The following is an 11622-nucleotide window of genomic DNA, read 5'->3' on the forward strand; positions in this document are numbered from 1 at the left end:
GCAATGTAGGAGACCACTTGTGTATCATCACAGTCCGCGTGTTTCCAGAATTCCTTGACCAATTTGTCATAAATTGGACCTCTAAGCCTGTTGAAATACTCTTCCCATCCCTGAACTTGAACTTCAGGACGAAGATCATACCCATTTGCAGCTATATTATCCAGGTCGAATCTCCATTCAGCAAGCACTTGGAGTTCTTCCGGAGCATAAACGCAGTGAACGGCACAGCCCCGTTCTGCAATTGGAATCATCCTCTCTTGAGCCTGACCTTGACTTTGAGTTTCAGGACCCAATTGGTCTGTAGCTTGGCCTACTGCCATATGAGGAAACCCGGTTGCACCTGCAGCTTCGTTTCTGGTTTGTCTCACCATCTTGAAGTCAGTTGAAGGTTTTGGGTAGAAGGAGAAGGATGAATAGAGAGAGAGAGAGATCGTGGAGAGAGGTTTTGAAAAACTGAAGAGAGAGAATGTAAAACCGTAAGTGTAGGAGAACGTGTGTGTATAGTGGGTTTTGACAAATAACCGTTGTTGATCAAAAAGCAAGTTTATAATCAACGGTTAAAAATTAAAGACATGATAGTAACATTTAATACACCTATCACACGCAGGAGAGAAGCACATCAACACTCATTACGACAGACTGTCAGCACGGGCACAAGGAACTATGTATCAGAGATACTGACACACGTTTACTGTCTCAGCTTCAGAGTCCGCACCAATGGGTACATAAACTCTGATAGAGTTACCTTCTGGACTAGACATCTTCTGATAAAGAAGCATCATAGTCAGAGGTTCTGATCAATCTTCATGCTGGACAAAAGTCCATATTCAGATTTTTCAGAATGAAATTAAATCTATCCTCTACTAAGGGCTTTGTAAAGATATCTGCCCATTGATGGTCAGTATCAACAAACTTCAGAAGAAGTACGCCCTTATGTACATAATCTCTAATAAAGTGATACTTTACCTCAATGTGCTTTTCCCTTGAATGTAAGATAGGATTCTTACTCAATGAAATTGCAACAGTGTTATCACAATAGATTGGGATATTGCTCTCAAGGATTTGATAATCCTCCAGCTGATGTTTCATCCAGAGCATCTGAGTGCTGCATATTGCTGCTGAGATATATTCTGCCTCTGCAGTAGATAATGCAATGGTTGATTGCCTCTTGCTTGCCCATGAGACTAAGTTGCTTCCCAGAAATTGACAATTTCCAGAAGTGCTTTTTCTCTCTGTTCTATCTCCAGCATAATCAGCATCACAATAACTTGAAAGCTTATACTCTGATGTTTTCTTATACATCAAGCCAAGGTTAGTGGTACCTTTCAGATACCTTAGGATCCTCTTAACAGCAGTTAAGTGGGTTTCCCTTGGATCTGATTGGAAACGAGCACATAAATGAACACTAAACAATATATCTGGCCTAGATGCAGTTCAGTATAGAAGTGATCCTATCATACCACGATAGAGCTTCTGACAAACTTTACCACTTGCATCTTCTTTCTCCAGAATGCATGTAGGATGCATTGGAGTCTTGGCAACTGTAGATTCCAGCATATTGAACTTCTTCAGAAGTTCTTTAGTGTACTTGCTCTGATGGATATATGTTCCTTCTGGTGTTTGATCAACTTGTATTCCCAGAAAGTACTTGAGTTCTCCTATCATACTCATCTCAAATTCAGCCTGCATCATCTCAGAAAATTATTTGCATAGAGATTGATTAGCAGAACCAAATATAATATCATCAACTTAAATTTGCACAATCAAGATATCATCTTTGTAAGTTTTACAAAAGAGAGTTGTATCTATTTTACCCCTTACAAACTCATTCTCTAGAAGGAATGAGCTGAGCCTCTCATACCATGCTCTGGGAGCTTGCTTCAGACCATAGAGTGATTTCTTCAACTTGAAAACATGGTCTGGGTTCTTCTCATCCTCAAAACCTAGGGGTTGATGAACGTAGACTTCCTCTGATATGTATCCATTTAAGAAGGCACTCTTAACATCCATCTGATGTAGAATTATGTTGTGATTCACTGAGAAGGAGATCAACAGTCTGATTGCTTCTAGTCTTGCTACTGGAGCAAATGTTTCTGTGTAGTCTATTCCTTTCTGCTGGCTGTAGCCTTGAGCAACTAGCCTTGCCTTGTTTCTGACTACATCTCCTTTCTCATTCAACTTGTTTCTGAACACCCATTTTGTTCCAATTACATGGACACTTTGAGGCTTCTTCACTAGGCTCCAAACATCATTCTTGGAAAATTGATTCAATTCTTTTTCCATGGCCAGAATCCAGTCCTTGTCCTGAAGAGCTTCATCTGTAAGATCAAGTTTTGATCGAGTAGTACAACTCTATGTTTTGATGATTACAAGTTAACATTTTAGTATGAACAATTATGGTACTCTAACGTGTTTTTCTGAGTGTGCTATTTACAGGCTCTGACCTCAATTCAATCTCACACAAATCAGAAGCACTGTGCATAAAGAGTGACCCAAGCAACGCTTTCGCAACATCTATGTTCACTCTGAACAGTAGAAATGCTTCAGAAGATCTGAAGTCATACAAGCTCTGATATGGACTCAGTCACTTGAAGTTATGAAGATCCAGACGTTCTGACAACCAAGAAACTCTGAAGGTTCAGATGTTCTGATGGTGTAGAAGACTCTGAAGATCCAGAAGCTGAATAGTGGAAACTCTGATGTCCAAAAGCAAGATGACTCTGAAGACCATGTACTTCCCTCTGAGTTCAGAATCAGAAGATACAACGGTCAGAGGATCTGTGCTTTCCCTCTGACTCTGATCAACCGGCTTCACAAGTTCCAACATGAAGCATTCCCCTGATCAGAAGTCTCATAGGTTTAAAGGTCAAGTCACTATCCAAGTACAAAAGCAAATGTACTATCCTGACGACCTACCTAACATTCTCAGCCACAGCAGAAGCTGGAATTTCCAGAACTGCCCTCCAACGGTAGCATTTCCATGCAGCGTTCAAACCCTAATCTTTGGAGTATAAATAGAGGCTAAAGATTGAAAGATGCGGTTGGAAGAATTACACACGCGCAAGCTATATTCAAAAACCTTCGAAGCATTCTTTCATCTTAATTCATTATGTTTACTATTAGCTTTTCAGAAGCAAATCCCTTGTAAACATTCTTTCTTAAACAGTTTGTTTAGTTACCTTTAGTAGATCAAGTTTGATCGGATCCTAGAGAAGACTAAGAGAGTGAATCTTAGTGTGAGCTAAGTCAGTGTAATTGTTAGTCACTTGTAGGTTTCAAGTGCAGTTGTAACCTTTACCTGATTAGTGGATTACCCTTATTCTAAGAAGGAAGAAATCACCTTAACGGGTGGACTGGATTTGCTTGAGGGATTTATCAAGTGAACCAGGATAAAAAACCTTGTGTGCTTTTCTATCTCTTATCTTTAGCACTTAGTTCTCGAAAGATTTGTTAAAATCTTTAAGGTGGAAGTTTTATCTTGAAAACGTTATTCAAACCCCCCCATTTCTACCGTTTTTCATACCTTCATCATCAATTGACTTGGGTTCAATTAAGGACACCAATCCTTTCAGACTAAGCAGGGTCTCTTCAGAGGGTCTGAAGGCTGATCTGGTTCTGACTGGTTCGTCTTTGTTGCCCAGAATCAATTCCTTAGGATGAGCTGCAGTGATTATGCTCTTCTTCAGAGTTTGTGAATCAGAGGGACCAGCTTCTTCTGGTTCATCTTCCTCTGGCTCAGCTTCCTCTGGAGCTTTGCCTTTGTCAGAAACACATATACTTAAATCTGCAAATTTCTCAACTAGCTTTGACTGGTCAGAGTCAAGCTTATCGTCAAATCTAACATGAATATATTCTTCAATTGTTTTAGCATCAGTATTATAAAATCTAAAACCTTTAGATCTCTCAGAGTAACCAAGTAATAGACATTTAGAAGACTTAGCATCAAATTTATGCAATCTATCCTTAGTATTAAGAACATAACAAACACAACCAAAAGGATGAAAGTAAGAAATGTTGGGTTTTATATTCTTCCACAATTCATAGGGAGTCTTATTCAGAATTGGTCTCACAGAGATTCTGTTCTGAATGTAACACGCTGTGTTTACTGCCTCTGCCCAAAAGTGCTTAGCCATGCCAGTTTCTTGGAGCATGGTTCTAGCCATCTCCTGAAGAGTTCTGTTCTTCCTCTCAACAACACCATTTTGTTGAGGAGTTCTGGGACAAGAGAAATCATGTGCAATTCTATAGGAATCAAACAGACTCTCAAACTTGTCATTCTCAAACTCTCCACCATGGTCATTTCTAACATGCACAATCCTACAAGCCTTCTCGTTTTGCACTTGGGCTATGAAGGTAGAGAACACAGCATGAGACCCATCCTTGCGGGTTAGAAACTTTACCCATGTCCAGTGGCTATAGTCGTCAACAATGACCATCCCATATCTCTTGCCACCTATAGACTCAGTTTTCACTGGTCCAAATAGGTCGATATGCAGAAGTTCCAACGGCCTTGAGGTTGAGACAACATTCTTTGCCTTGAAAGGGACTTTTGTGAATTTGCCTTTCTGACATGCTTCACAAAGAGCGTCTGAAGAGAACTTCAGAGTGGGCAAGCCCCTGACAAGGTTTAGCTTGCTCAGCTGAGAAATCTTTCTCATACTGGCATGCCTTAACCGTCTATGCTATACCCATTGCTCTTCATTAACACACAGAAGGCACTTCACATTCTGAGCCTCCAACTCAGATAATCTGATCTTATAAATGTTGTTCTTCCTCTTGCTGTTAAATAGAATAGAGCCATCGATCTGACTTACAGCCCGGCAGGACTTTTGATTAAAGATAACATCATAACCCTTGTCAATGCATGGACTACTATCTACACAAATAGTGCCAGTACCAACAATTTTACCCTTTTCGTTGCCACCAAAGCCAACTTCGCCTCCAGGCTTAAGTTTTAGCTCTTGGAACATACGCCTTTCTCCCGTCATGTGACGCGAGCATCCACTGTCAAGATACCATGATTGGTGTTTCAATGGAGCTATCAAGGATATCTGCAACATAGATAATCTTATCCTTAGGTACCCATTTTCTGGGTCCTCTCTTGTTAGTTACCCCAGAGGTTCTGATCACCTTGGGTTTCTCAACATGATAATGTAAAGGAATTTTTGCATGATATTTAGACATGGAGAAAGATCCCTTTTTAAGAGGAGGTTTAGCAACTTCAGCAGGTAAAGGATTAGGCAATATGGTACCAGAGGGAACAAAGCATTCATACAAAGATTTAGCTTTAGGCATAGAAGGCTCATTTCTAATTGGTTTAGAATAGCCAATGCCATGCATTCCACTTCTGCTTACGCCATAGATCATTGAAGCCATTAAGCTTCTATCTACGCTTTTAGCTAGGAATCTTTGAAAATATTTTTCATACTTAGATTCATGCTTACTATCAGAGGCATCACATGCAATAACTTCTTCTAACTTAGCAATTTGTTTCTTAAGCACAGAGTTAGAATTCACTAAAGCATGGTTATCATTTTTCAAATCAGAAATGATTTTCTCATGTTCAGAAGGAGTCTTAGAAGCAGCAGATAAGTTCTTTTTCAACTTTTTATGCTTAGACAATAAAGAGTTATACTTATCCATGATATCAGACAAAGCATGTTTCAATTCAGAGGTTGAGAAAGAAGCGAATTCCTCATTTTCATCGTCTGAGTTAGGATCTCCTTCTGATTCTGAGTCAGAGTCAACAACATCCTTTGACTCTGCTCCTTTGTCCTTGACAATGGCCATGAGTCCTTGGACTTCACCATCAGAGTCAACATCTTCTGACTCTGATTCATCAAAAGTCACCATCAGACTTTTCTTGGTCTTGAAGTGCTTCTTTGGCCTCTTGTCCTTCTTCAACTTTGGACAGTCACTTTTGTAGTGCCCTGATTCTTTGCACTCAAAGCATGTGACTTCCTTAATTGAGGACTTCTTCTGACCTGAGGATTCAGACTTTCCTTTGGCCTTTCCAGAGCCTTTGTACTTGCTTTTCCTGTGCTTCCAGATACAGTTGAGTCTCTTAGAGATCAGAGTCAGCTCATCTTCATCAGAATCTTCTGATGCTTCTTCTGATTCTTCTGCTTCAGCTTGAAGAGCCTTTGGCTTTTCTGCTTTAGCCTTCTCAGATTTGGATTTCAAGGCTATTGACTTCTTCCTCAGATCTTGCATCTCTGAGCGCTTCAGCTCATGGCACTTCAGTATGCTGATGAGTTCTTCTAAACTCATACGCTCAACATCTCTCGTAAGCTCTATTGAAGTCACCAAGGGCATCCAGCTTTCAGGAAGACTTCTGATGACCCATATGACATGATCTTTTGTTGTGTAGCTCTTGTTGAGAGGTCGTATTCCAGCTACAAGCAACTGAAATCTGGAAAACATTTCTTCAATGGACTCGTTCGGCTCCATGATGAAGGATTCATACTTTTGGATCAAAGACAATGCCTTTGATTCTTTGACTTTCTTGTTTCCTTCATGAGACATCTTCAGGGATTCAAAGATGCCCTTTGCATACTCACGATCTGTAATCTTCTGGTACTCTTCATAAGAGATAGCACTTAGAAGAATTGCTCTAGCTTTGTGATGTTGTGAGTAAAGCTTCTTTTGATCTGCAGTCATCTCTGACCTTGGAATCTTCTTGCCTTCTTCATCAACTGGACGCTCATAGCCATCCACAATAATATCCCAGAGATCTGCATCTAAACCCAGAAAGAAACTTTCAAGTCTATCTTTCCAATATTCGAACCTTTGATCGTCGAACATGGGAGGCTTTGCATTGTAACCATCCTTTTGCGTTTCACTGGTGGTAGCCATTGTTTTTCACACCGGCCCGGATCACTGAACACTGTTAGGTGTGGTAATCAGAACTTGCGCTCTAATACCAATTGAAGGTATGAAAAACGGTAGAAAGGGGGGGTTTGAATAACGTTTTCAGAATAAAACTTCCACCTTAAGGATTTTAACAAATCTTTCGAGAACAAAGTGCTTAAGATAAGAGATAGAAAAGCACACAAGAATTTTATCCTGGTTCACTTGATAAATCTCTCAAGCTAGTCCAGTCCACCCGTTAAGGTGATTTCTTCCTTCTTAGAATGAAGGCAATCCACTAATCAGGTAAGTGTTACAACTGCACTTGAAACCTACAAGTGACTAACAATTACACTGACTTAGCTCACACTAAGATTCACTCTCTTAGTCTTCTCTAGGATCCGATCAAACTTGATCTCCTAAAGGTAACTAAACAACTGTTTAAGAAAGAATGTTTACAAGGGATTTGCTTCTGAAAAGCTAAGTGTAAACACAATAAATTCGGATAAAAGAATGCTTAGAAGGTTTTGAATATAGCTTGCGCGTGTGAGATTCTTCCAACCGCATCTTTCAATCTTCAGCCTCTATTTATACTCCAATGATTAGGGTTTGAACGCTGCATGGAAATTCTACCGTTGGAGGGCAGTTCTGGAAATTCCAGCTTCTGTTGTGGCTGAGAATGTTAGGTAGGTCGTCAAGATAGTACATTTGCTTTTGTACTTGGATAGTGACTTGGAACTTGTGAAGCCAGTTGATCAGAGTCAGAGGGAAGCACAGATCCTCTGACCGTTGTATCTTCTGATTCTGAACTCAGAGGGAAGTACATGGTCTTCAGAGTCATCTTGCTTCTGGACATCAGAGTTTCCACTTTTCAGCTTCTGGATCTTCAGAGTCTTCTACACCATCAGAACATCTGAACCTTCAGAGTTTCTTGGTTGTCAGGACGTCTGGATCTTCAGAACTTCAAGTGATTGAGTCCATATCAGAGCTTGTATGACTTCAGATCTTCTGAAGCGTTTCTACTGTTCATAGTGAACATAGATGTTGCGAAAGCGTTGCTTGGGTCACTCTTTATGCACAGTGCTTCTGATTTGTGTGAGATTGAATTGAGGTCAAAGCCTGTAAATAGCACACTCAAAAAAACACGTTAGAGTACCATAATTGTTCGTACTTAAATGTTAACTTGTAATCATCAAAACATAGAGTTGTACTACTCGATCAAAACTTTATCTTACAAACCAACTCATACCGGGTCCCCCCCGAGGGAGAGACCATCAGGAACCAATTCGCCATCGACATCTGGCAGCAGGCCGACCGCCCAAACACAAACATACAACCAAAGCCAAGGCGTTAGGGTCAACTTACAGAATACAATAGATATGCAAACAGCATGCGATAAAGGGGTATATTCTTAAATAGGTTCTCAGTTGCCCACCCTAAGGTATATACATACTTAGCATGTTATCGAGGCTCTAACAATAAATTAACATGCAATATCTCAACAATTCAGTAAACAATAACTCACAATTCAAATTAGGGTGCATGTATGTTTGCAATGCAATTCAAAGTGATCCGGATAATTCAATTGGGATAGGCACCATCGAGTCAGTCACCACTGGCCTAGTGTGTAACCTTTTCCGCCAGGGTGTCACTTACAAGCCATGCATAGTCGGATAAATTCTAACCAATCTAGGTTGAACCATTTCCGCCAGCTATGCCAAAGAGACACTCTTGGTGTTCTTCGATGAAGGCCTAGTCTTTCGACCGTCTCAACCTTCGTGAAGTCCGACCGAAGCCGTCTCAACTTCACCGAGGCCCAACCATAGGTCGTCTCAACCCCGTATGTATGCATGATGCAATATAGTTAGCCAAACATTGAATCGTCCTCGCACGTACATGTTGGACTTCAGATCTCAATTTAAAAGTACCCGAACGTCAAAGTCGACTCACCGTGGTTTACCCTCGTGGCAATCCACCAAAACTCTAAACAATTCAAGGCTTTTCGACTATTTCCCGTTGTTCACAATCATTTCTCCTCTTAAGTTTCCCTAAAGGTTTCGTTCATTAATCAAAGCATTTCAAGTTGTGTTAATCAAATTATGAGTTTTATTCTCGAAATCCAAGTTCCCTATGTTCTCTAGTTCCAAATTCTAACTATTCAAAGTTTGCAAAATCCCCCAAATGTAATTCCCGGGAAAGTCTAAGTTTTCAATAGGGCTAGGTCTCAAACCTCGGGTCAGAACCTGCCTAGGGTTATTCTTTCAACCCAAATAATCAAAGTAAAACAACTCGATGTCCTACACTCCGCAATCGCGTCAAGGCGCACAATTCGATAACAATATCAACATCTCAAGCTATAAAAAGCAATATAACAATAATTCAGTGCGGAAATCATAAGACATAAACCAGTAAATGGCTGAAGCCTCTCTGGAAATCGGAGACACCAGTCTCATATCAGTTCACTCGGCCGAAGCCTCCATAACACATTTTCCAGATCAAGCGATTAACAATATTCAATGCAATATTCAATATCCAAGCAATATTCAAGTCGAATTTATCGACGCCTACAATACAAATAGCTAGTAAGTAAGTTTCCCTAACCTCGAGTTGTTCCAGCCTCGCGGTGTACATTTTTCTCACAAGCTAGCTCGGGAATACCCAAAGTTCCCTCAACTGAACCTTGGAGCAAACAAAGCGAAAATAAATCCAAAATCGATCAGTTCGATCACAACAAAGTTAACTAACGATAGACAAAGCTTATGAAGCTTCAGAGTACAACAATCGAGCACGAGATCAAGAACGAGTTATCGCGAAAAACGTATTTCTCCCCCCACCCCAATACATGCTCCCAGACACTCAAAGAAAATAGGGGTTCCGGCGCTTTTTCTTCGATCTAATTTAATTCCTAGATAGTTTTAAGGTAAAACTAGGGCAAAGAAATTGTCGGAAAATTTTTAGAACGAACGGGTCGAATTACGATTAGTTAGGGGCACTTTGGTCCAAAATTAAAGCTCAAATACTCAAAGTTGAAACTTTGAAAAACAAAATTGATGGGGTTGTTCACAGCGGCATTTATAGCAACTAATCCAAAAGGCACTAGGTCGAATTGTGGCTTTTTGATCAAAAAGTTTCAATATGTGAGCAATTGGGTTTTTATACCGTTTTTCAGATCTACGGCGACTAGATCGAAATCGGCGCACATCAGCGAATGATTTAGCTTGTTGGGTAGTAGTAGAAGGTAGTTCAAAAGAAAAATTGAAGAAATTGGACAATTTTACAAAAAGCTCAAAGCTAGGAGCTCAGAAAGAGATGAAGAAATGCAACAGAAAAGATGATCAGAGGTAAGAAGTGAGTAGAATACCTCTGTGCCATGAAGTAGAAACAAACAGCTCGAAGATCCGTCAAGCAACGAAGAAAATCTCCTCCTTCCTCTCACTCTCGCCCTTGAAGCTTGAAATGGTGATGAGATTTTGTTTTTTTCTCCTTTTTATAGGAGAGAGAAAACGCAGGAAAAAGAAAATTTCACGATTCCGATTTTTGCAGTGCGTTCCTCTATGGATTCTAAGTGAGATTCTGGCGACAAAATTCCAGAACTCAAAACAGGTTTCTTGAATTTGAATAAAACGATCCAAAAGCGGTGCGAGTTAAAATGCCTTGAAAAACCACTTTTTGCTGTGAAAGTCGGATGACAAAACTTCCTTCTGAAGAAAGGTTGAAAACGTCGAAAGAAATCTGGCTACGTGGATGGAAACCTTGTTAGAAGCTCCGAAGAGAAAAATTCTTCATTCATGGCTTAAATTTAAGCTCCTAAGAGAGTAGAATTCAGCGTCGTCGGACTTCCGAGAAGTGAAACCTATCGTGTGTACAGTCCAGAGTTCCGAAATGTAACGCTGGTCAAGGAAAAAATAAAGAGAGCTTCTTATTTTTCCAAGGATTTTGAATTTCGCTTAAACAGTGCTTTAAGAGCGGAATTAACCTTTTCTGGACACTCTCGCCATAAGGCGGGTGTGCAGACGACTCGTGCTAACTCTTATAATGACTATGGTACTATCCTCAAACAATTCCTGAACTTTCTTCTTCATTAAACTTTCCCAAACAACAAACTCTTGTACAGGGTTCTGTCACGCTTACACCGATCCTATGCGTGAGTCGGAAATATAATTATTTAATCCAGTTCCGAAATCTGGGTCTTACACTTCACATGATTGATTCTCATTTAGATGATTCTTCTATTGAGCTCATATCATCATGCTTCTCTTTATATAGAAGTCTTCCTATGATGATAAAGTTTGGTTTCCCTTGAAGATATTCGTTTATCTTAGAAGATGCTCTTTCTTCAGCCATTCTTCTTTTAGAAGATTTGTCGGTTTGGCGCATGCTTGATACCTTCCGTCTGTTGGTCACTTAGTAGTTGAGATTTTCATCGTTTACCAATTTCTTCTTCATAAATGGATTCTATTGTTTGTCTGTATTAGACAGATGCTAGAATACAAAGACAATAGACTTCGGTCCATTCCATCGATCCTTTGATGAGAGAGAAAGAGGAAACTTTGATGTTGACATGTTGCACTAGTTTCCGTGGTCCGAATGCTCTGTAGAGTATCACATGATTTCCTAGCACTTGACTTTCTCTTCTAGAATGTCAGATTTATTTCCATTTGAATATTACGCTCTTTTCTCAAAACATTGCTTTCCTTTTATCAGCCTTGAGATAGACGATGTGGTGGACATTGAGTGCAGTCTTTTCAGACGATTCGATGGCTTGGATAGTTC

The sequence above is a fragment of the Lotus japonicus genome, chromosome 2, assembly GCF_012489685.1.
Source record: "Lotus japonicus ecotype B-129 chromosome 2, LjGifu_v1.2".
Lineage (NCBI taxonomy): Eukaryota > Viridiplantae > Streptophyta > Magnoliopsida > Fabales > Fabaceae > Lotus > Lotus japonicus.